The following is a 13333-nucleotide window of genomic DNA, read 5'->3' on the forward strand; positions in this document are numbered from 1 at the left end:
TCGGCGCGGTGCCGGGCTTGGGAGAGAGCGGGGCGGGAGGAGGGGGGGGGGGCAGCGAGTCCTGCCCCGCCGCGGTGCCCGGGTCGCTGCGGGGGGGGGGGGGGCGGCGGGCGGGCCAGCTCCGCGCCTCACAGCCCGGGCCGGCCGCCGGCCACGCCCCCTCCCCGTGCGCCCAGCCGCGCATTGGCTTCCGTTCCCCCACCCACCGAGCGCGGCTTGGCGCTTACTGGTTAAGGCTGCCCGTCCATCAAGGGGCCGCCCCGCCTCTTTTCCTCACCGCTTAGTACGGGGGGCGGGGCCGAAGGAGGGCGATTGGCTAGCGGAACGGGCAACCCCAGGTTTTCATTGGGCGTCGCGGCCGTCCGTATCTCGTTTAAAAAAAAAAAAAAAAAAAAAAAAGACACACACTCCCCCCTCCCACCCCCCCCCCCCCCAAAAAAAGCCTGAGCAAGAGGCGGGGCGAGGCGCGCGGAGGCGCAAGTTTGTCCAAATCTGCCTAGCAACCGGGGTGGGCGGGAAAAGCGTCCCGAGGAGGTGACGGTTGGTGGCGCGCGCGCCACCCCGGGAGTCCCGCGCCGCCGGGCGGCACGGGGAGGGGAGGGGAGGGGAAGGAGGGAGGGGGGGAAAGAGAGGGAGGGAGGGAGCCCGGCGCGAGGCGGGTCTCCCTGCGCGCGCAGCCCCCTCCTCCCTCCCTCCCTCCCTCCTCCTGTCAGTGGCCACCTGAGGGAGCCGCCTCCCCTCCCCCCACGGCCCCAGTCCGGCCCGGGCCCCGCTGAGGAGGAGGAGGCGGCTCTGAGGGGGCTGAGGAGAGTGAGTGACATCCCCACACCCCCCCGTTAGCCCCTGGGGACCGGGGGGGGGGAACGGGACGCTCGGGGAGGGAGAGGGGGGGGGACACACCCCGAAGGGGCGAGGGGAAGGGGGCAGCGGGGCTGAGGGGAAGGGGCGAGTGAGGAGGCGAGGAAGGAGGGCGGGGGGGAGGGGAGAAGGCGAGGAGGAGGAGGGGGACGGGGGTCGCTACGCGGGTGGGGGGGGTCGCGGACCGGCGGAGGAGGAAGAGGAGGAGGGAGGGGTGGTTGTGAGGTACGGCCGCCCCCCCTTCCCCCGGGGGTACGGGCGCCCCCCCGAGCGGCGGGGACGGGGCGGTAGGGCCCGGGCAGGGCGGGGGAGGGGAAGGCCCGGAGGGACGCTGGGGAATTGGCCTGAGGAAGACCGGGCCTGGGAGGGGCGCTCACCAACCGGGGACGAGGGGGGGGGGGGGGAAGGGGGAGGGAAAAAGGGGGAGGTTAAAAAAAAAAAAAGGGGGGGGGGGGGTTGGGGAAGTACCAGCGGAGGGTGGGCAAGGCTGAGGGGGTGCCAGGGAGGAGCGAAGAGTGCATCCTGGGAGTTGCCCGATAGGCACAGCTACCAGAGCATGTCAGCAAAGCCAGATTATTAGTCCCAGAGACTTGGGAAGGCGGGGGAGGGGAAGTGGGGGAGGGGAGGGAACTACCGATGCTAAAGATGGGGCATCCGGGAAAGAACTTGGGGCCACCGGGCCGGGCTGGGTGTAGCCAGCTGCGGAGCAGGCGGGGAAGGGGGCATGCCGGGGGGAGAGGCCGGCGGCTGGCGAGGGAAGGGTGCTGCTAGGAACGGAGGGCAGCTTTTTTGGTAATGAAGGTACCAGGACTCCTGAGAGAAGCCTCAGTGGTGCGTGCTTCGGGGGGAACAAGACGTCCACTGCAAGAGAAAGTGGTACTCCAGAAATGGACAAAGTTCTGTCACGGGGCAGCAAAAAAACGAGGGTCTGCCGTGGATGAGGCGTCCCTGGGAAGAAAGGGTGAATGCAGGCAGGGTGAGGCCACTTACGGAGGGGACCTGCTAAGCAGGAACAAAAAAACTGGTTGCTTGCTGGAGAGTGCCAGATGGGTTGAATTCACGACAGGACTTAAGATGGAGGTGTTTTGTGGGGCTGATGCCAAAGAGGAGTCCTTATACCCCTGTGTCTAGATGTGCGGAGGTTATGTGCGCAAAGATTGAGAACCAGGCTCATTTTCCCGAATTTGAAAACACGACTATTGCGTTTGCCTCGATCGCTTTCTTTTTCTGGCGGTGTTTTATCTCTGTACTACTTTGGGGGGGGATTTAGTTTGTACGCAAGACAAGCTCTATTCAAAATAAAGTTATATCCTGTCTGTGGTCTACCACCTTCTCCTCACCCCCAGCTATCTGCCATGTTTCACAGAACATATCTAGAGGGCTTCTTAAAAATCTAATTAATTATTAATTTTCTATCTGTCTTCCACTTTTTTCCCCGTCTTTGTGATAAGTGTGGTGAAAAGCTAGAGAGAGTGCAAGGGAGTATACGTACGAGCTGCGTACTCTGTGGCAGTTGCTATAGGTAAAAGAATATTGTCAGTTTAAGTATTTAGAAGTAACTAACTTTACAAATCTTGACTTTTCACAGCATTTCAGGAGCAAATTCCAAACAGCAAAAAAGTGTAAGGGAAGAAAAAGCTTTTCTTTTTGCCTTAACTTGAGAAGGACCCTCATAAATATAACTCCTAAACAACTTAGAAATCGGTGGTACAAATACTTATTTGAACTAGCTGAGTACAAAGCACTATTAAATGCAAAGAAAATTCTGTGAAATACTTCAGTATTTTTCATGACTGTACCAAGCACAAAGTTTTAAGAAAGAAAACATGTTTTTAGTGGGCAGTCTTCTTTTAAGATGTAGATTGAGCTTTTCTTCTAATCTCAATGGTACAGATGACTTCTTTTTTTTTCAGACTTTCTCAGGAGTTTAATGACATCTCTTACATGAACCTGAGTATGCATACTGTTCAAACAGTGACTGAATCTTCCAGAGAGTAGAACAGATGATGTTACCACACAAATACAGCTGAAATTACGCCTGTGTACCAGTGGCCCCTAAATCCTGCTGTCCAATGGGCTACTATCTGAAGCAAGAAAAATGCTGCAGGCTATTTCATGTTCTCCCAGTTGGCTTCATTTTAAACATCTTAATTTCCTGTTGCCATGAGCAATTTCAGAGGGTCTTGCAGGAAGAAACTTGTCTGTAAGCAACGAGTTGGGGACTAAAAAAAAAAAATTTGTTTAAAAAAGTACACAAACACACTAGCTTTGCTTTCGAAAGCTACTTGAAGAATGTGAATTAGCTTTCATCCAAAGTTAATTACCCAGTTTCTATCATGGCAGACTTGAGTGCTTCAAGGATTGTGTATAAGAGGCAGAACCGCTGAATGTTCACCTTACTGCAGCGAAAAATAAAAGGCCATTGCTAGATTTAGGTCTTTTATCTTGATAAGAGTTCAGCTGTTTGGGCCAAAGGGAGATCGACTGCTTTCCAACCCGGTATCTTCAGCTTGAATTTAGGGAGTCTGTTGAGTCTCTAGAGAAACTGGCTTGCGTGTTGTCACAGTTTCCCAAAGGCAGGTAGGGAATTTAAAAGTAATGGTGGCGACTTACTCAGTGGGTCACAGCCACATTTTTAGCAGCACTCCTGAGGGAACAGGAGAGACAACCCTAAAATGTCTCGTAGTAGTGTAATGCTGTGGAATGAGGACTCGGAGCTTTTTTACTGCTAAGGCTGGAATGAACTGGAACAGTGAATTACAAATTACAGTTTTCAAAACTTTTGGACCACTTGCATCCCTTGACGTACACATTTCCACTTCAGGAACTGAGCAGTATCAGTGAGCCACAGCCATAGTCTGAAATATCTCTGTGGCATTCTTGCTCAGAAGAAAACTCTTCAGGAAGATATGTGAAAAGTATTTACCTGTTCTGGCTTGCTGGTCAGTCCTCTGTTCCTTGCAGAACACTGGGGTTCGATCTCACCTACGTTTCTGGGCTGACTCAAGAGTACCTAGTTTCACAGTTTTGGTGTGCAACCAAAAATATCAATGGATGTTGCAGCCAAAGAACAATGAGAGAAGACACACTATAAGACTACCCCTTTTGCTGACTAATTCCCTTTTCTTTCGAGTAAGTTGGCGTGTGTATTTTTTGAATACTTACCAGTGTGGTTAGTAGCCCAGGTCTGAAAACTGATGGCATTTGAGCTGCCATACTATGTACATACAGGCAGGCTGGCCATTGAAGAGCATTGGAGAGTATCTCCAGAGGCCCGCGGTCTTACCTGTTTGGTTGGTTACCTGTAGAGATGCCCTAAGTTACTTTCAGAATAGGATAATAAATATTTTTACCCCAGACAAATAAATTGCATCAACCAAATCCATTGACCCATCTTAAGCACGGGAGAAAATACTGTCTGGGTCTTCAGCAGAGTTAAAAGGGGAAGCTTAAATCAGCATGGAGAGGAGGATGAGAACCACTACTGTATGACTGAATCCTCCCTGCCTTTTCACTTGAGTCGTTACTTTTAATCAAATAGGTTTTTAGATTTGCAAAATAAGCAAATGAATGCCAGCTGTGAAGGATACTCTGGAAAACACAATTTCCCTAGAAACAGGTACATGGACATGTATGAGCTATTGTGTCTTTATCATAGTTTCATTTTACAACAGGTTCATTATGTCAGCCGTGACATCAGTTCACCCTTTAGCTTCCGTGGCTTAGGACAGATCTATACCTTGCTGCAAGTGAATAATCAGGGTGTTAGTGCCAAGCTGAAATATTGGAACAGTACCTGCAGCATTTGCTTTTTGGTTGCCTGGCATAGTAAAGCAGTGGCCTTACGCTCATGGAGCTACCAGAGGTATTCTCAGGACTTTTCCATCTTTTTATTGTTGTTTTTGCAGCCTGTGGTGCAACTTTCTCTTTGCCAGAAAACTCCATCTTCTAATCCACCGCCCCTACTAATAGTCTCCTTTAAGTTTATGCAACTGAACCCACTTGCCCATCTGGTACAACATGGATGTTCCAGGGAGGCTGGAGAAAATGAGAGGAGGATGGTTGTTGATATTTGGTGACAGTATCTGGGCTTTGTGTCCAGAGGACCCCGACCAAACAGCTTCACAGTCGGGGAACAAACAGACTTGGCATCATGACTGCCAGTATAAAATCAGGCAGTCTTTTTTCCTAGCTATTAGATTTCACCATTTTTTCAATGTACATGTATATAATTACTGATAAATTACAAAACATTATATTTTTAATTTATAAATAAGTATCTCTAAAGAACATCTGAGCCCAAGTGCAGTTGCCTTGGTTCCGATGCGCAGACCAGTGAAACTATCCTTCAACAATTGATTTATATAACTGAAATAGCTAGGGAAGTGAGAAACTTCCTTCCTTTTAGGATACAATGCCAAGGATGTCAAATCTCCAGGGAGCCTGATGATAAGAATTGGGCTGTCCTTTTTTTGCAGTTATTAAACAAGTATATGATTATTCATTAGAGCACTGAAACCGTGGAATGCAGTTCTGTGGCACTCTCTCTCCTCCCTCTTGGTTGCGTGTGCCTCTGCACCCGGCAGACCCAGAGCAAGGCTCGGTAAGTGGTGATGGAGGACCAGCCTCCTCTTCAAAGGAAAACAAAGGGTGCTTCAGCTTTTGGTGACACAGATGTGATTTTCTCCCTGAGAGCCATCTCTTAGCAGTGCATTGGGAGCGGCACGTAACCAGTAGCAGTGTCTGATGTAACCAGTAGCAGTATCTGATGGCTGTGAGGGATCTCCCCCACTGCCTTTTCTCAGTGGAAGTATTTGGATTTATTGTCCAGGACAGATTTCAGATTGGAAAACAGCTTACCTAAGTCTGCCCGTTGGCACAACTAAGCGTTCTTCTCTTCTTCCTCAACTGATTCTTGTTCCTATTGGACAGCCTGTATTTTCTAACATAAAGACTAGGGGACACCACATATGCAATTTGTGAAGTACTACTAAAATAGAAGATTATTTTGGAAGGAGAAACCCCCCTAATCTTGGTCTTCCAATAAAAGCTCTATGTTAATTCTCTGAAGGTGGTCTCAGCAACTAACACAACGAACGCGCTGAGATTTATAGTTTAGGACTTCCATAAACTGTAAGCAAGAAGCGGTAGTTGCTTTATGAATACTTTTCCCTTGAAATCTGCCTGAAGAAATAAGACCAGTCATGACTGATCCCATCAATCCTAAATTTAGAAATGAATCTAATTTATAAGCCTTGCTTTTCAGCAGGAAAGCAGGTTACGGAACTGACCTAGTATAGTGCTGTTGGGGGAAGAAAGGCAACTTCATAGAACTGAAGTTAGAATTAGCAGTCGGTTAGGGGAAAAGACTGGCGTTTTTTATGTGCTGATAATAAACATCTTATTACCACAAGGAACAATGTTAATAAATGCTTACAGTAAACATGGTATAAGACTCTTACAATCCTTGTGAAACTACAGAGGTTTTCAAAATGCAATGTACTCCAATAACAATCTGCCTAGTCGACTTTATTTAGATCAGTAAAACCTGGCTGTGCTTTCTCAGACCTTTGGCTTTACATCAATGTGCCCGTGATTGCTTGTAACCTAACTTTATGGCAAGGCTCTGCTGGCATCTTACAAATAACACAGTCAAGTCCTTGAGAATTACAGGTAACAAAGGACTCAGAGTATTCATCTTTTACAAATAACAACATGAGTTACAGCAAACTGAGGTCATGTTGAACTGTCACACTTTCATTCACCAATGAAAGTTTAACAGAAAGTTGTTCGAGAGGTACAGATAACTTGCTTGCCATGCTACATGATTTTAATAAATTTAATTATAATCAAGGAGATGATTTTGAAGCGAAATTGCACAGTTGTCTTTGGATGCAATGCAAGTTTCAATGCAATGCTGATCTCTGGGTGGATGCCTTGAGAAACCAGGAACAACTGGGCACTCCCTTTCACAGCTCTAAGTAGAATGCTCAGTTTTATTGAAGGCACAGTATTCTGCATGTGTTTTGCTCCAAGTTCCTACTTTTTGCTCTTTATCTACCTTTTATTGCAGTCCCTTTTAAACCAGGATTGTACTAAGTTCATTTCTTCTCTGTTGCAAGATTTCTGCATTTGATTTCAGTTCTCTGCCTGGCTCCCTCCAAGGCTACCTTGATTTTGGTCCTGGAGATAATCAACGTGCTAAGGTTAATCACAGTCTGAAATTTAACCTCTCGTGCTGATCACCTCGCTCGATGCTTTTGTCTGTAGCCAACCAGTAGTCCCACTCGTTGGGGTAAGAAGGGCTTTACTTGCAGTAAAGAAGTTAAACCTGAAGCTAATTCAGTTAAAAGATGATTTTATACACAACCAGCCTCAGTGTTCGTACACAGTATGGGTTTTAGCAACAGGGAGAGGATGAATCCTTTGCCTGTCTGCATATTTAAATAATTCTAAAGGAAGAGTAACCTGACAATGTTTTGGAGGATCTCGTACCCATTTTCATCAAAACCGCGTCACCATCAACTTTTTATTTCTCAGTTACCCCATCCTTAAGGATCTTTAGTCAGAACTCGTCTGTTAAACCACAGAGAACTGTCAATGTCATGGCATCCACAGAGACAGATATCTGATTGTGTGAGCATTAATCTCCGTTAGGAATCTAGTCTGATGCTGGATTGAGAGAATAAACTACTGGGAATTGCTCAAATACAGCTGTGGAATTTAGGTGGAGTTCTTCAGGCTGCAACTACAAACCCGTTTACCTTGTGAAAGACATTCCCTACACGCTCTGAAACCCTTAGTTTGCAGGGTCTGAACTGTAAAAACAAATCCTTCCTGAATCAGGCTTTTCTGTGTCCAGTTTGCCAACTGGTAAACACTGACTGGGGGGTTGTTCAAATCTGATTAATAACGATGTATTATTAACAATGACAACCTGGAGTCAGTAACAACCACCTCCTGCAATTTCCAGGACATTTTGGCAGATAAACACAAATCCTACTTGAAAATACTTTTGAACCCTTTCAGTTTTAAGTTTGATAACCTGAAAATTCACAACTTGGCTGAACAGCACAATCTGGCTTTCAAAATCAAAATCTTTGGTACAGTTCCTGAAAATGGCACTGCAGCCCTGTGCAGGGGCATCTCACATGTGTCAGAGAGAGAGAGAGCATAGTTTTAATCATGGCATCTACAATACTGTACGACTTTCAGATCTGCTGCTTAATCTTCTTGAGAAAGAAACCATTTCAGCCCAAAGTATACCAGGCAGCCTAACTGGTCCCCTCAAGGATAGAAGCTGGTTTTCTAGAAAATGGGGTAGCTACAAATAGAGCTTTTGGTCGCTTCTCTTCCACAATTGGTAAAAACTAGTCGGTTTTGAGGACATTTCCCCCATTACCTCTAATCTGGAGGGCAGTAAGGACCAAAACACTCTCCACGCCAGAGGAAATGCCGAACACGTTTTAATTCTAAGAGTACTTCATAACAACTGTGGTGCGTCAGCTCTCTTTTCTCCCACCTTCGCTGCTTAGGGTTTCAGTGTATATGGACAGAGATACTAGTGTGAATTAGTAATTTAAATATTTTTTTTAATCTGGAGTCAACAAAAAAATTATACACAACTGGAAGTGTTCGTTACTGCTCTCGGGAAGCAGTTCATGCTTAAAATTACACAGTTTAATAGCACAGCGGTCCTGCAGCACTCGGAGTGCCCCCACCCTGAGAAGCTTACCAGTTAGAGGCGGCAAAATGCAGTGTGCGTGTGTGTAAGATGAGAGGAAATTAGCAGATAATAAAAAAATCATCTGATTGCATACGTGGACCGTAGCACAACCCTGTTTTCATTTAAAAAGGACAGTGTTAAGTGATCAGCAGTCCAGCTGATGCAGAACAAGCCGCTGCTGGTTGGCAGACTTCTCGTAAGCAGATTCCCCCAGTGCCGAGTATCCCATAGTCTGTTCTGGAAAAGGATTCCAGCTAGAGAAGAGACTCGCAGGCCGAGCCTTATCTCTGACACAAAATGATGAAAACAGTGAGGTTCATGAGGGCCCTGGTTTTCTTTTGGTGTATCACACTTACAGGCTGCAGATGTGAGAGTTAAAAATAGGCTGGCAGGTCCAGATGAAAAAGATTCTTGGGAATATTCAGTGATTGATAAAATCAGCAGGAAGGGAGCCTGAGGTCTTTTTGTAGGTGTGCACCCACTGATTTGAGCTCCTGCTTCTCATAGGACTGTTTGTGGCGGTTAAAACTTACAGAAAGTCCAATTATACAGGAACTCTGTAGAGTTTTCTGCAACTAGATAATTCTTCTTTTAATTAGGGACAAGTACTGATGAGCCACGTGACAATGATCAGTAAACAAAGCAAGAGGTGCTTGTTTACAGCCATTCCCTCAAGTAATGGCTCTGTGGGTCTGACTCACTGTTTGCCAGCAAAACATTTGTGTCCGAAGTTGCAGATCACAAGATGAACTGAAGTGATCTGAGACAGTCTGTGGTAGACCAGTTTTCGTTTCAGGAGGTTGAGATGTTCTTTGGCAGATCTTTAAATAACAGCAATGCTGGGTGAACTTTGTTCTCTCCCACTTCCGAGCAAAATCGATAGTCCATGAAGCCCTTGTTGAATTGGAGCAAAGCTCCTAATGTATCCTCTTCCAACCATAAAAGTGCTTATTAGAGACAAGGTCAGATAATATCACACTGAAGGCACCATCTTGGGCCAAGCAGTATTTGCATACGTCTGCTGCTTTCCCCATTTCCTCAGTAACTTACAGATCTTTAATTTCTTTCAGTTCCAGAAAGATTAATTTTCATTTCTATGTAGGGTCATTCACCTCACTGTTTAGATCATGGAATTTTGACTGTTTCCAATCTCATGTCCTGCTTTGCTGCAGAAAACGTTTCACATTTAAGTGTTACTCCCAGTGGGTGGGAGACAGGCAAACAGACCCGGCGGTACAGATTATATAGTGACCCTGAAGTGCCTGAGTCTTCTTGTCAAAAAGCACCAGTTTACCATCTCATGCTATTCCTGAACTACTTAGCAGAAATTCTGTCTCGAGCAGCTGGTGGGAGCTGCAACTTGCACTTGCATGAAAATAGTTTCACCAGAAAATAAGTAAAGGACCATCTCTTGGTCTCAAGCCTGTGGAATTCCTTTCACCCTTAGCGTAAGCCATCTTAAAATTGTATTCTTAAGATTCTGAGCACTACTGCAGCATGCTTACAGTTTTATCCTTTTAACTATTTAAGGATGTAGTCTGTTAATTTCAAACTCACAGGCAGCGGAGTAAAAGATAAAAAAACCCCAACCATCTTTTACAAGGTGCAGGGGTGTGATTTTTTTTAAAAAAATAGAGGATTGCAGTGTCAGACTCCAGGTCAACACAGCAGTAGCCCCTAGCTTATCTTCTGAACAGTGGAAATTCGGTGAACATCACCCATACAGACGCTGATCTGAAGCAGCTTTCAGAAATATCTGTGCTCCTGATTTCTTGGTCCTCTAAGACCATCAAGTGACTTTAGAGTCTCTACCTTTACTAAAACACATATCGGCTATTGAGCTTAAGAACTTGTTTAGCCTGTTTAGTATGCCAATATTAGCATGTTCCCATGTGTCTTACCTCTGACATCTGCTGTTGGTTGCAGGAGGATGACCAAGTCTACCAGATCTGGCTTGAGCTTTCCTTCTTGTTCTTTGACCTACATTCATGTGCATTGAGAAAAGGCTTAATCTAATTTTTCATTCTTCCTTTAGGGACACTGGTGAATTTTTTCCTAAATTGTTGGGGTTTTTTTCTCACATCCCAATACCAAATTCTGCTATTGTTGCAACAAAATTAATGTCCTAGTGTATGCTATATTGGGTGGTATTTTTATGAAGAGTGTAGATAGTGTATTATTAAAATATACAGAAAGATGAAGTATTTGATCCATATTATCTATGGACTTCACATTTGGAATGCGGGAAATACTCTGGAGGAAGAACTTAATAGTTGGACTTTGTGGCTCCAGCAAAATTTTGCTTCTGTGGCGAGATGTTCAGCTTTAAAGTAGAATCTAGGCTATGTAACATCAGTTTTGGTTATCGGAACAAATATTTACGCAGCTTTCTGGGTTTATGCCACATTCTTAAATGAAAATCATGCGCAAGTAAGTATTCAAGGCAATTTGCTAGGTTGGATCTTTGTAATACACCTTTACAAAAATGGAAAAGACCGATACAAACAAACGAAGTGGGTGCCTGCTGCGCGAAGGCTGATGGGGACGGCTTCCCTCCGGAGCCACCCAGGCAGAGCCAGTCCAGGCACCAAGGCACCAGGGAGTGTCATTAGCACCGTGCAGCTGATGCCCTCCGCTGAACAGTGTCACCTTAGTGACACACCCAAGACAGCCAGCTGAATTCCAGCTTTTCTTCTCCCATTTGGCCACCACAGGCACGGTGCTCTGCTTTGCGCTTAATTGAGTAGCTTTAGTCAAGGCCCAGGTGAGAAATGGTGAGGTAATATTGTTCTGGTATTGCTTTACTTACTGTGCACCGTCTGATTCATAACAAGGAAAAGATCTGCAAAAGTATAGCTGTTTGCTTACATAAATAGCTTCTCTAATTTTGAACTATTGGATTTTAATTTAAATGTAATATTTAATTCAGATTAAAATCCAATAATGTTAATAATATAATATTGCCTATTTTAATAAAGGTGTAATATGGTGATGCGTAGCACCCAAGTATTTAGTTAGAAAGTACAGAGTCCCAAAAAAGAGTATATTCAGATTAAGGGTGCACTGACACTTGGCTGTGAAAATTTTAGGTGCTATTTTAAATACTGGCAAATACTCTCTACCTGGCAAAGATGTATATATATTAAAACAGGGATACCATTTATTAATTACTGTTTCAGATGTCTGGTTTGCCTCGTTTGGACTGAAGTAGTGTCAGTTTAATTTTCTTTCTGAACACAAGATGGAACATACCCACAGAATTCCTTCCCAAATCCCAACTTTTTCAAAGCCTGACAGATACAGGTAGATTAATTAGCTTTTTTCCTTAATTTGCTGCGGTTTCATGGAACTTTCCTCCTGCAAGCAGCTTAGGACTAGTTTGACTTCAGCAGTTGACATAAACATGTTGTGAACAAGTTACTTCACGGCACATATGTATTTCTAGGAATAAACAATTCTGTGGTATCGGTGCTTCTCTTGCTGACAGAGCCACTGACTTGCCACAGATGATTGTGATTGAAATAACATCGGCTTGTGTCTCTATTAAGCAATTACAAGACTAATGTGCCTTCCAGGTGACTCAGTCCCTCTTGATGCTACACCTGGACCATCCCCCAGCAAGATCTCATTGCTAAAATTTGAACTGTGCCCTCAGAGAGAAGCCAGTCTTTATTAAAAAATAAAAAAATTAGTCACTGGTCTTAAACCACACACAGTTCTAAAGTAATTACTAAATAATCATTCACTTGGATGTTTTCAGTAAGCTGATGAAACAGAAAAAAGCATTCTCTTCAGTCTGCAGTAGTATTTCTGTGCATCACATTTGAAGGACTGTAGACGGGTGGTTTGGTTTTCTAGGCTTACGGTTACCTGCCCTGTAACAGCTAAAACTGAATTTTCCCTGGTAGTCTTCTTGTGAAAAGGGACTGGAGGGAGGTTTGCCACTTGGTCCCACTGCTGGCTTCCAGCGGGAAGGCGGAGAGCACGCTAGCCGTCGTGGTGACGACGTGGCCTTCCCTTCCTATGCCGGCTCTCCCTCTGCATTTCTTTGAGAGGGCACCTGCAGTCTTTGACAAGGGGTTGTCTGTCATTTTTAATGTAAAAAAGAATAGGCAAGACTCTGGATGATGTGCTGACTGGGAGGCAAAGTAATGGTGCAGACGAGTGAGCCGTCACTGTTGGAAATCCTTTGTGCTTGAATACGGGGTATGATTAGGGGATGTAACGCACAAAAAGGCAGAAGAGGGCCCCTGTCTTTTCACAGGACGTATAAAGTAACTTTCATCCTCAGAATTAAGCGATCAAAACGTGGGGAAAAAAACCCAAACCACCATCGCTTATTATTCTGCTTCTAAATCGCTTTTAATAAGTATCGTGCTTGGAAGCGTGTTGTCGGGGAGCATTCGCACACCAGGTCGGGCAGAATATTGCTTTTGGGGTAACTTTCTTCCCTAACTCCTTGTGACATCCCTCCTGTTTTTAACTTCATGCTTCAGCTAGGTTTTAGAAAATGTGTCAGAAGTATAACTGCAGGAGCCAGAAGCTTCCTCCTCTTGGGGAGGATGGAGGACCCTGAAGTACAGGGTATGGCCCTAGTGAAAATTATTAACCTGAGACTGACTTACTGGGCTGAGTGAAGAAGATGTAGTCAGGCTGGTGGCTTAGGAGCCAACAGACCACATCCAAAAAATAACCCATCTCCAGAAACGTGGCAAACTGGAGGTCTTGAGGCTCGTTGGCATTAGTCCG

General features: G+C 45.3%; 2 protein-coding genes across 5 annotated transcripts in view; one reads left to right on the forward strand and one right to left on the reverse strand.

Annotated features, from left to right (window-relative positions):
- The window catches only part of HAPLN4 (hyaluronan and proteoglycan link protein 4), a 135953-nt gene that overhangs the window by 56464 nt on the left and 66156 nt on the right, over positions 1-13333 (reverse strand). The window lies entirely within an intron of this gene.
- GATAD2A (GATA zinc finger domain containing 2A) overlaps positions 657-13333 on the forward strand; it is a 67472-nt gene continuing 54795 nt past the window's right edge. For 2 of the 4 annotated variants that reach the window (XM_049809113.1, XM_049809114.1), the window contains exon 1: positions 657-810. The gene's annotated coding sequence lies outside the window, so the exon portion shown is untranslated. The remainder of the gene's footprint in view (positions 811-13333) is intronic. The other 2 variants (XM_049809111.1, XM_049809115.1) reach the window with 2 other exon arrangements.

The sequence above is a fragment of the Accipiter gentilis genome, chromosome 8 (genome assembly GCF_929443795.1).
Source record: "Accipiter gentilis chromosome 8, bAccGen1.1, whole genome shotgun sequence".
NCBI lineage: Eukaryota > Metazoa > Chordata > Aves > Accipitriformes > Accipitridae > Astur > Astur gentilis.